The sequence below is a fragment of the Zingiber officinale genome, chromosome 6B (assembly GCF_018446385.1).
Source record: "Zingiber officinale cultivar Zhangliang chromosome 6B, Zo_v1.1, whole genome shotgun sequence".
NCBI lineage: Eukaryota > Viridiplantae > Streptophyta > Magnoliopsida > Zingiberales > Zingiberaceae > Zingiber > Zingiber officinale.
Window position 1 is genome coordinate 74,279,876 of NC_055996.1, and position 11,874 is coordinate 74,291,749.

At 40.5% G+C, this 11,874-nt stretch overlaps 1 non-coding gene across 1 annotated transcript; it reads right to left on the reverse strand.

Annotated features, from left to right (window-relative positions):
• Positions 1-9,550: 9,550 nt before the first annotated feature.
• Positions 9,551-9,656, reverse strand: LOC121993312. The gene has a single exon (XR_006115174.1). It is a non-coding gene; the product is annotated as a small nucleolar RNA R71 (small nucleolar RNA).
• Positions 9,657-11,874: the final 2,218 nt, after the last annotated feature.

Consider the following 11,874-nt stretch of genomic DNA (forward strand, 5'->3'; position numbering starts at 1 on the left):
CTTCAGAGAATAGCAAAATTGTATAGTATCTTTGCAAATCTAGTTGTTTCATTTGAATCTATAATGTACTGCAATTTCCTGAAAATTGATTCTGGTTTCTATAATCTGCATTTAAAGATATCAGCATCAAGGTTTCACAGTTGCGAGCTAATCAGATGTGCAGCTACACATTCATGTAAACATTCTTCAAAATGTTTCCTTTAGTGCCAGAGCTTAGTATTTCATCAAGAGCAATTATGAATTCTGCACTTCAAAGTTCAGATTCTGATTTCTGTTTCTGTTTGTGCTCCACAATAGCTTACTTATATCACTGTACTCCCATGACCTTACATAAAAATGTAGAGGCAAATTTCAGCTACAATAAGCATAGCTCCAACAACTCCAAGCATAGCAGCAGTTTCAGAAATCAATTGCTAGAATATGATTCAGAATTCAGCAGGAATTTAAAGAGTTGCAACTCCCAGAATAGGGTTAGCACTGGAATAATTGGAATTCCAGATTTTCCCAGAATTTGGTGTTGAATCTTCAGCTTCATTAATCAAAACTTCAACCTCAGCATTTCTGTAGTCTTTTCAGGTTCTGAAATTCATAGTTCCCAGAATTTAGTTTTGCATTTCCAGAATTCAGTTTCTTTCCAAACAGAATTTATGTTTCAGGATTCAAATCAGGCATTTAACAGCATCTTGAATACTGATGTTGTTAAAATCAGATTCACAATTGCCAAAATCATATTCAATGAAATTGAATTCTGATTCTGATTTCAGCAGCCCCTCATTTTCCAAATTGGCACAGGATTGCTTCATTCGCAGGGATTCTTCGTTCTTGCACAGATTTCCTAGTCCTACTTTGAACTTTCGGCCTACCCTTTTAACTTCCCAAAGGACTATCTTCTAAACATTGCTCTGATTGATTTTCACAATTTAATTATTCTCAGTACTGACTAATACATAAATTTCAGAATTGCAGCTAATTCTGCATTCTGATCCTCAGTCTAAACATTTCAGAATTATAAATTGGGAGATATTTTGTAACGCCCGAAAATTCTCAAAATAATTATTATAAAAATCCTAGTATTTTTCTGGAATGTTAGGATATTTTTACAGAACTTTTAGAGTAGCGGAAGTAGCAAAAATAAATAGAAAACGAAAATAGCCTACGCGGGAATTGAACCCGAGACCTATTGGGTCCTACGACTTATAGCGGACTCTAGTAACCAAGTGAACCCAGCAGGGCCGTGCTGAAAGGAAAGGGAATCAATTAAATTTATATTAGAGTTGGGCGAAATTACCCACTTAATATAAATAGGGAATTAATAAGTGAGGAGTTATTAGATTTATTCGTGACTTTTCTCCTCCTCACCCTAACCTCACGCCGCCTCCTCCCTCATCTCCCTCTCTCGGCGCACCAAGCCAAGGGCTCTAGGAGCACCTCCCGGCAATACAAAGGATACGAGGACGCTCCTCTCCGCGAGAGGAACGCATAGACGTGAGAAGATCGTCGAAGAGATCTCTCCTCCGGAAAGCCTAGCGATTAGATTTGTAAGAAAATCCGAACAGGAGGTAAGAAACCCCTCACCTGCAGTATAAGTAGCTTTCGTATGAATTGCAAGCTTCAGTTTAGTAATATGTAGACTTTCGGCACAAAGGATGCGAACCAGTGCATACCAAGTGTTCGAATAAATTGTTAGCACAGTTAAAATACAACTTAGGCATTTTATTAGCTTAGATATATGCAATAGAAGCATTTTCACACCTTATTTAGTCTTGCTATAGCTCTTATAGGACTAGATGTCCAATGGGTGGGCTCCCACAGTCACCTCTAGGTTCAGACAACCTAGCTCTAGGTTCAGATAACCTAGAAAGAGCAAGACAAGTAATAATTAGCTATGTTCAGTATTTTATTTTCTCAGTGGCACTGTACTGGATTAGATATCCATTGGGTTGGGCTCCCATAGTCGTCCCTAGGTTTAGATAACCTAGTAAACCCTAATAAATTCGGGACTTGCAAACCCGGGTCTAGTCAGGGATGCGCGCATAGCAAGTACAATTGCCAGACCCAAACAACAGCTTGATTATTATTTTAATCTACTTATGAATATAATTTTCAAACATCACAAAATAGTTATGTGAATCAGTACATCTTTAGTATCAGTTTAGTATTAGCTTAGCTCAGCTTTGGTATCAGTTTAGTTTCAATTGATATAACATAATAGATTATGATTAGCATTTATTGCCATGGTCAGTTTTGATTTCCATGTGTTGTATGCCATGCCATGTTTAGCATATTCAATATGTTCTTTTCAAATAGCATGTTTCAAAGCATAAATAGCATCGTATGCATGTTTTTGTGAGGTAGATGGTTTCTTACTAAGCTCTCAAGCTTACAGATACTATTTTCCTTATACTGCAGATAAAGGTAAAGGGAAGATGGACTAGTGGAGGCTGGAGGTCAATGCAGTGATGAAGATGTGTGTGGATGGAACTTGGAACAAAGATCTTAGGGATTTTAGCAAGTTTAACTATTAGAACTTTGTTATTTTAGTTTTTGTCGTTCAGTTTGCTTAAATGTTATGAATTAGTGGATTATGCACCATGACATGTGTAGAATGCTAGATAATTGATGTTAGGAGGCATTTCATTTAGTTTGGAATTGATATGAGTGGTTTTGGCACGAAATAGTGCTGAAATCAGGCTTCTGGTGTGAAATCAGAAACCCCAATCGATCGGCCGATCGATTGGGGCTTCTCAATCGATCAACCGATCGATCGAGAAGTTCGCACCGCGAACAGTAAGCTCCTGGATCGATCAGCCGATCTATCCGGATGCCTTCTATCACGAACAGAAAGCCCTGGGATCGATCACTGGATCGATTGGCCAGTCTAGATCGATCAGCCGATCGATCCAGAATATTGCCCGGAGCACAGTAGCGTGCTGAATCGATCACTGGATCGATCCAACCTAAGTTCCTTATACAGTAGCCACCTGGATCGATCAATGGATCGATCCAGCCATTCCAATCGATCCGTGGATCGATTGGGAGGCCTGATATCAGCAAGAAACTCTTAGTTAAGTTCCTTGACCATTGGGGGATGTAATATATGTCATGAATAGTTTAGATTACACCCCTTAGCACATGTAGAACCAAGAAATGATAATAGTTTAGCAAAATTTTAATTAGTATAGCTTCCGCACTTAGATTTAATGATGGTCATGGAATAGTTAGCACAGATTAATGTAACGATCGGCCTCACAGCCTAGTTAGTAGGAGGCGGGTCGTTACAGAGTGGTATCAGAGCAGTTTCCATACTTCCTACACACACATCAGCATTGAACCTGCAGCTTCCAAGTAAGAACATCTCTCAATTTATGTTATTGCTTTCGTGTTTGCAGATAACCAAAGCATGCTTGTTTATGATAGTAGTTAATATGATAACAGTAGTTACTCTATTAAGATTGTATTAGTCATATATGCCTCTATGTCTCTAGAATGGCACGAGGACGCCCAGCTAGAAGGGCACCAGCTACTGAGCCCCAGCATGAGGCAGGCAGTTCAGTGCCTACCCCAGACCTTACAGCATTAGTGGCTCAGTTACAGCAGCAGCTAGCTGAACAGCAACAGGAAATAGCCACCTTAAAGGCTAATCAGCAGAATACTCCCACAGTTACCCCGGAACCAAACTTAGCGACACCAGTAGTCTTAGAGGTTCCACCAGTCCAGCCTGCAGCACCAGTAGCTCCAGCAGCAGGAACACAGAGAGAAGCCTATCTGATCCAGTGGTAGAGAGTCAAGCCAGAGAATTTCTCAAGCACCAACGAACCATGGGATGCTCAAGCCTGGTTCAAAACACTGGAAAGTACGATGGAGCTCCTGGACTGGCCAGAGTGTGAAAAGGTGAAGTGCGCCTCTTTTTGCTTGACAGGGGATGCACGCATGTGGTGGGAGAGAATTAGAGCGAAGCACCCAGTAAACCAGATGACATGGGCAGACTTCGAGAAGGAGTTCTTTGAGGAATTCTTTCACATGCGGGTCACAAACTGCCACTACGACGAGTTCACAGAGTTTCGTCAGGGCAACCTATCAGTTGAGGAAGTCGTGAAGAAATTCAATAGATTGGCTCGTCTATGCCCTGAACTAGTCAGCACAGAAAAAGAATGAGTTCGGTTGATGCTCAAGATGCTGAGGTCGGAAATAGCGATGAACGTGGCTGGCGGCATTCATAGGCCGCAAACCACCGAAGAACTAGTCAGCAGTGCTCTGACCACCGAGCACTACCAGAATAATATCAAGCAGCAGAAACAAGTCCTCTCAGAGTCCAAAGGGCAAGGAGGCTGAGGTACTCAGAAACAACAGGGCCACAGCTCTAACTGGAAAGGGAACTCTAGCAACAAGCGTAAACCAGGGAGCTACCCAAAAGGAGGACCAGCTAGCAAGCAGCCTAGTTACCCAAAGTGTGCTACTTGTGGGAAATTCCATCCTGGAGTTTATCGTAAGGGCACACGAGGATGCTTCGAATGCGGACAGGAAGGGCATATGGCCAAGCAGTGTCCGAATAAGGCCAGCTTCCCTCCACCACAGCCGATCTAGTACGAAGCCAAGCCAGCACAGTTACATCAGATGCAAGCTGCTTTAGATGGTCCACACATCAGTCAAGGCAGATTAGAAGCCCCTCCAGCTACGACCAATGCGAGGATCTATTCACTGACCAGAGAGGACGTAGCAAATGCCTCGACAGTTGTTACAGGTCAGATTAGTATTTTACAACAAAGTACAACTGTCTTATTCGATACTGGGGCAACCCATTCTTATATATCCAGGGCATTTGCTGAGAAGTTAGCAAGACCTCCAGAGGTACTCAGTAGTCAGTTTCTGATGACCTTACCTTCAGGAGAAATTATGGCATCCACGCACTGGCTCAGAGCAGTGTCAGTCATTATAGCAAACATAGAGCTCTTTTATGATCTGATAGTGCTAAATATGACTGACTACGACGTCATATTTGGGATGGACTTCTTGATCAAATACGGTGCCTCAATAGAATGCCGTAAGCAGAAAGTTGTATTCCAACCTGAAGCAGAAGCACAGTTTGAGTTCGTCGGAGAACCAAAGAGAAAGCCCAAGAAATTTCTCTCAGCTATGAAGGCACAGAGATTAATGGATTCAGGATGTACGAGATTTTTAGCACATGTAGTCAGTACCAGTCAGGACAGGGACCAACAGCTAGCAGAGGTCTGAGTCGTATGTGACTACCCAGCAGTCTTCCCTGAAGAGTTACCAGGCTTAGCACTAGACAGGGAGATTGAATTCGAGATAGAACTCATTCCCGGTACAAATCCTATCTCCAAAGTGCCTTACCGCATGGCTCCAGCAGAACAGAAGGAACTTCATGAGCAACTACAGGAGCTGCTTGACAAGGGATTCATACGCCCTAGTCACTCACCATGGAGAGCGCCTGTATTGTTCGTGAAGAAGAAGGATGGGAGCATGCGCCTGTGTATAGATTACCGGGCACTAAACCAAGTCTCGATCAAGAACAGATATCCTCTTCCTAGAATAGATGACCTGTTCGATCAGCTAAAGGGAGCAGCAGTGTTCTCTAAGATAGACCTCAGATCAGGTTATCATCAGGTGAAAGTTAAAGAAGGGGATATACCCAAGACAACATTCAGGACCAGATACGGACATTACGAGTTCGTAGTCATGCCCTTTGGTGTGACAAATGCCCCAGCTACTTTCATGGACCTCATGAACAGGGTATTCAGAGAATACTTAGATAAGTTCGTTATCGTATTCATCGATGACATTCTTATCTATTCAGGAACTCAGGAAAAACACGCAGAGCACCTGAAAATAGTACTGCGGACCCTTCAGTAGAACCAGTTGTGCGCCAAGTTCACAAAATGTGAATTTTGGTTAGATCAGGTGTCCTTCCTGGGTCACATCATCTCAAAGGATGGTATTATGGTAGACCCCAGTAAGATAGAAGCTGTGAGTAACTGGAAAAGACCCAAGAACGCTAGTGAGATCAGAAGCTTTCTGGGACTAGCAGGTTATTACAGAAAGTTTGTAGAGGACTTCTCCAGGATAGCCTCCCCACTGACAGCTCTTACCAGGAAGAACAGGAAATTTCAGTGGACAGAGGACTGTGAGAACAGCTTCAGCGAGTTAAAAAGAAGATTGACCAGTGCACCTATTTTAGCTCTACCCGAGAACACAGACAGCTTTGATATTTATAGTGATGCCTCTAAGTTGGGACTAGGAGCAGTGCTGATGCAAGACGGCAAGGTAATCGCCTACGCCTCCAGACAACTCAAGGATTATGATAAGAACTATCCTACTCATGACCTTGAGCTTGCAGCAATGGTGTTCGCTCTCAAAATTTGGAGACATTACTTGTATGGAGCTTAGTGCAGAGTGTATACAGATCATCAGAGTCTGAAGTACTTCTTCACTCAGAAGGATTTGAATATGCGACAGCGCAGATGGCTAGAGCTGGTCAAGGACTACGATATAGACATCATCTACCACCCAAGAAAGGCAAATAGGGTAGCAGATGCACTTAGCAGAAAGTCCAGTGCTGCCCTATTATCTCTAGCAGCCATGTCACCGCCCCTACAGAAAGAGATCACAGACTTCGGTCTTGAACTCATAGTTGGACAGCTCTCTACAATGACATTAGAGTCTACCTTGCTTGGTGATCTTCAGACAGCTCAGGAACAGGATCCTGAAATTCAAAAGATCAAGCAAGGATTAGCAGAATCAGACAGTGGAGAATTCAGAGTATCCGATAGTGGGGTATTGTACTTCGGTGACAGACTCTGTGTTCCAGATCAGGAGGAACTAAAGAGAAAGATTTTGGATGAGGCTCACAGGACTCCTTATGCGATGCATCCAGGTTCCACCAAGATGTACCAGGACTTGAAAAAGCATTTTTGGTGGCCTGGGATGAAGAGAGACATCGCTCGATATGTCATCACCTGCCTAACTTGTCAGAGGGTTAAGGCAGAACATCAGAGACCAGGAGGAGTTCTGCAGCCTATTCAGATTCCAGAATGGAAGTGGAAAGACATTGATGTGCATAGATTATATACTCTTTTATGCATGTTTTTACGCACATTTACATACTTTGAGCATGCTTGATCTATGCATTTTTATACTTCCAGCTTTCCTTTTAGCATATTTACTCTTTTGGTTCGGAGATATGCTTTTTGTGCATTTTCTGTACACAGGAGTCGATTTGGTGAAGAATCTACATCTTTGGGCATGCATTGGAGGAAACGAAGGGAGAAAGCACCGGGCCGTGTACCTCACACGGCCATGCACTGGGATGGAGCTCGGGCCGTGTGGAGTTTGGCACCAACAGAAGAGGAAGATGACATGGCCGTGTGAACCTCGCACGGCCGTGTCAAGATTTGAAGCCAACCAGAGCAGAAGCCTTACATGGCCGTGTGGATCTACACGGCCGTGTGAGACTTCCAGAGACCAAGCAGGCTGTGGCCGTGTGCACAGAGCAGAAGGGTTCTGGCCGTGTGGAGTCACACGGCCGTGCAGCTTTGGCAGAGAGGGAACTGGACATGGCCGTGTGAATCTCACACGGCCGTGTCACGGGGCCGTGTGGCGCCCGATTCCCTCCTCTATTTAAACCCTTCTTCATGAATTGAAAGGGGATCTCTCCCCCTTTGGGAGAAAGCAAGATTTGGTGGTTTCCTCCCATTCTTGGGAGGATTTCTGGGCAATTCTAAGGGAGATCTCGACGATTTCGACTCCGGAGCGTGGATTGGATCCGAAGACGAAGCTTCTTTGTAGATAAGTTTTCTCTTTTTCCCCTCTTCTTGTTTTCTTGGATTGGGGATTCAAGGAATGCTTGTAATCTCTATTTCTTCAGGTTTTCTTCCTCGATTCATGGAGTAGATCTTGTATTCTAGGATTAAGGGAGTATTTGTATGATGGATTGATGTAATCTCTTATGGATTTGCCATCTTCTTGTTTCAATGACATTATCTTGCTTGTATCAATTAGATCTTGAATGATTGATGGTGGTTTGTGCTTAATTCTCATTCTTGATTGATTGTTTAGATTTCCTATGGACTTGGTAAGGATAAACTCTCACTCGATCATCCGAGGGATCCACGTGACAGGTGCAAGCCCGTGTAAGGACGTTTGAGAGATAATCTTGAAGAGGAAATAGGAATATTCAAGAGAGTAGGATGGATTCTATGATTAGCTTCTTGTATCTTTATAGATTAATAAGTTGTGGGCTTCTATGTTGATATCCGAGGAAGGCATAGTAATAGGTGCGCTTCTGTGTAAGGACAACGTAGGTTCATGTCTAATTAATCCGATTTAGATACATTTCTCAGTCCTTAGCCGGTTGTCTATTGCAAGAGGGAACCGACAACTTTCTACATGTTTGGAAATTGAGGAATAAGAATTGGTGAACCATTTACATTCAAGAAATCTTACAAAGAAACCGAAACTCCTAGAATCTCCCTTTATCATAACCCAAAACACTAAACTCTTGTTTGTTGATCTCTAAGATTAGATTTGTTTACCTTTACTTTGCTTTTGAAACGATTGGATAGTTGTTTAGCTAATTCGCATTGAGACATTTCTAGTGCTTATTCCAGTCCCTGTGGATACGATAATCTTTTATATTACTTGCGACATTTCCGTACACTTGTGGAGCGTAACAAGTTTTTGGCGCCGTTGCCGGGGACTGCACTATAACATTAGGAATTATCAATTGAGTTAGACTAAACATAATTTTTCTTTTTTTCTTTTGATTTGCATAGTTATAACTAATTGTTAGAATTCTATTTTCGTAAGTTTTTCCTTTCTTGAATAACATTCTTGACAACTCTTTTTGTTGGAATTCTAATTCTAATTCTAACTTTGCATTCTTGATTTCTAGTACTCTAATCTAACTTTTCTCTGTTTTCTCTTTTGATCTTGTTTCTTTCTTCTTTTCTTTTGTAAACATATCTTGCAATTTTTAGCATATGAATTATTCTAGACATTTTTCTTTTTTCTTTTATCTTTTCTTTCTTGTTTTCATTATGCACTTTCTTTCTTGCAATTTAAATTCTGCATTTGCTTTCTTGCTTTTCATATTGCATTTTATTTCTTGTTTTTGATTCTTGATAATTTTCTTTTTCTTCTTGAATATCCATGAGCACTAACATGTCAAGCAGGACCATGAGAAATTTTTCTACACCCTTTTCTGCAAGATTTTTATCTCCCATTGTGCAACATCAAATTGAAGCAGAAAGTTTCCAACTAGACCCAGAGATAATTTTCATGATACAAGGTCACAAATTTAGAGGAGAAGTATCAGAAAGTCCTTATCTGCATCTTGAAACATTTTTAGAGATTTGTGATTTGGTGAAATGTGAAGGAGTATCAGCAAATGCAGTTCGATTGATGACATTTCCTTTCAGTATCAAGGATAAAGCAAGGACTTGGCTATATTCTCTCTGTCCTCAAAGCATCACAAGTTGGGAACAATTGGAGAAGCAATTTCTGAATCATTTTTTCCCTCCTAGTAGAACGGTGTATATGAGGAATTGCATAACAAATTTTGCTCAGGGATATGGAGAATCATTATTTGAAGCATGGGATAGATTCAAGAGTCTTCAAAGACAGTGCCCTCATCATGGTTTTGAAAAATGGTTGATTTTGCACATATTCTATGGGGGAATTTCTTTCTCAGACAAGAGTTTATTGGATTCATCAGCTGGAGGTTCTTTTATGGACAAAAGTGTAGATGAAGCTTATTCATTAATTGATCAAGTGACATTGAACCTCCATGAATGGTCGAACAAAAGTTGGATGGAATTTCCCTCAGATATTCAAAAAGTGCAAGCCATAAATGTAAGAGAGCCTGTCAAACAAAATGAAATTCAACCACCTAAAAATGTTGAAATTCACAAGTCACAGAGTGAGGAGTTCAAACATTTGGGGGCAAAACTTGATAGTATTGTTTCAAAATGGTTTAAAGAAGATCCCCCTCCTACACAGTCAAGATCCAATGAAAAGTGTGATGATGTTGGGTTGAGAAGTGGAAAAAATCATGAAGAACTTCTGAAGAACGACATGTTTAGAATTGAGGAGAAGAATAATAGAAGATCACAAGAACTCAGTTCCATTTCTCTGGGAAGTTCCCAAAGGCCAGAAGTACCTTTCCCTCAACGATTAATCACACCAACATTAGATAAGCAAGTTGGACCTCCTCCAAAAGCTCAAAGGGAATTTGGGAAAAAGGGAGTTCAGTCTTTCCCAGGACCTTCACTAAGGGTTCCTTTTCCACAAAGGTTAGTGGGGGTCAATGAAAATAAAGACTTCGGCAAATCCTGTGACACTAATATGGTTGAGTGTAGATTTTTGAATATATATGAAGATGAAGATTTTTTATATGAGGATTTTATTGATAATGTAGTGGTAAATAAGTTTTCAGATCTATCTCAAAATTTTATAAGGTGTTATAGTGACATCGAATTTTCAGATGATGAATGTGATGTGGTAGATCAACTTAAAACTGCAAGTGAAGTTATTGATCCTCTTGTTATTGATTCTCCTATTGAGGACATAGATGTTGGTTTATTTTTTGATATATGTGTTGATGATGATGATATGGAAGAATGTGTAGGGAGCTGTGTTGTGGAAGTAACATCTCAAGGATCACCACCTTTGTCAACACAACCCTTAGAGGTTTTAAGAATTGAGCATGTTGTGGAACAATGTGTAGGGACTTATGCAGAGCTAGCAGAGTCTCAAGAATCACCATCATTGATATCATCAACACCTGAGCTAGAGCCAGAACCATCATTTGATTCAGAGGAAGTCACATCTACATGTTTAGAAATTTCAGGTATTTCTCAACAAAGTAAGGTTAGTATTTCTTGTGATCTTTTGGAAAACTTTATGGAGGTACCTATAATTGACTTTGTTGGATGTGATTCAGTTTTTATTACTTATTCATCTTATCTTGATATGGTTCTAGCTCTATACTATATAACATGCTTGTGGGAGATTTGTTTTTCTTTTGGATGTGCAGATTTCACATGGGCCAATAATTGGAAGCTCAATCTGAACCGTCTTTGACCACCTGAAAAAATTTCCAAGAAGACGAAGATGGAGAGAGTTATACTTTACTTTGTAGCTCCTTTGATGAAAGCTCCCTCCATAATAAGAGCCCTTGGTAGGAGGGTTCTAAAATATCTTACCCCTCCAAGAGCAAGATTTAGATGAATCTAATGAGGTGGTCGAGCTAATGACCTTAAACAAGCGCTTCTTGGGAGGCAACCCAAGTTCATTTTCCTTATTTTCTTTTATGTCTTTAGTTCTCTCTTTATAATAAACATGTATCCTCTACTTAATTTTTCTTGTCTATCTTATTGTTGTAGAATTCAAAGTTGTGGAGGAATGTGAGTATTGGATGGAGGAGTATCTTTAAAAACATTAACGTCAACCATTTGGAGCTCATCACTTGGTAACTTCTTTTAAAATCTCCTCCACATTGTTTTTAGTTTTCATTGGGACAATGAAAAATTTAAGTCTGGGGGGATGCATTAGATGCATTTGATTTGCTTTGTTTGTTTTTGTTTTTGCTTATGTCTTGCATTGTGTTTTGATTTTTTGTGGCATACATCTTGAGAACATCAAAACTTCATTTATATGCTTTCTTGGATTCAAGTGAAATGTTAGCACGATTATTGGCTTGATTCATGATGTTCGAATGATGCTAGTAGTAAACTTTGTGTAGTTCTTTTTTCTATCTTGGGAAGCATTAATAAGCTAAGAATCTTATTGTGATGAGTTTTAGTTTTGGTTCAACCTTAAGGATTTTATCTTCACTACACTTATGCTTGATGCTTGAAT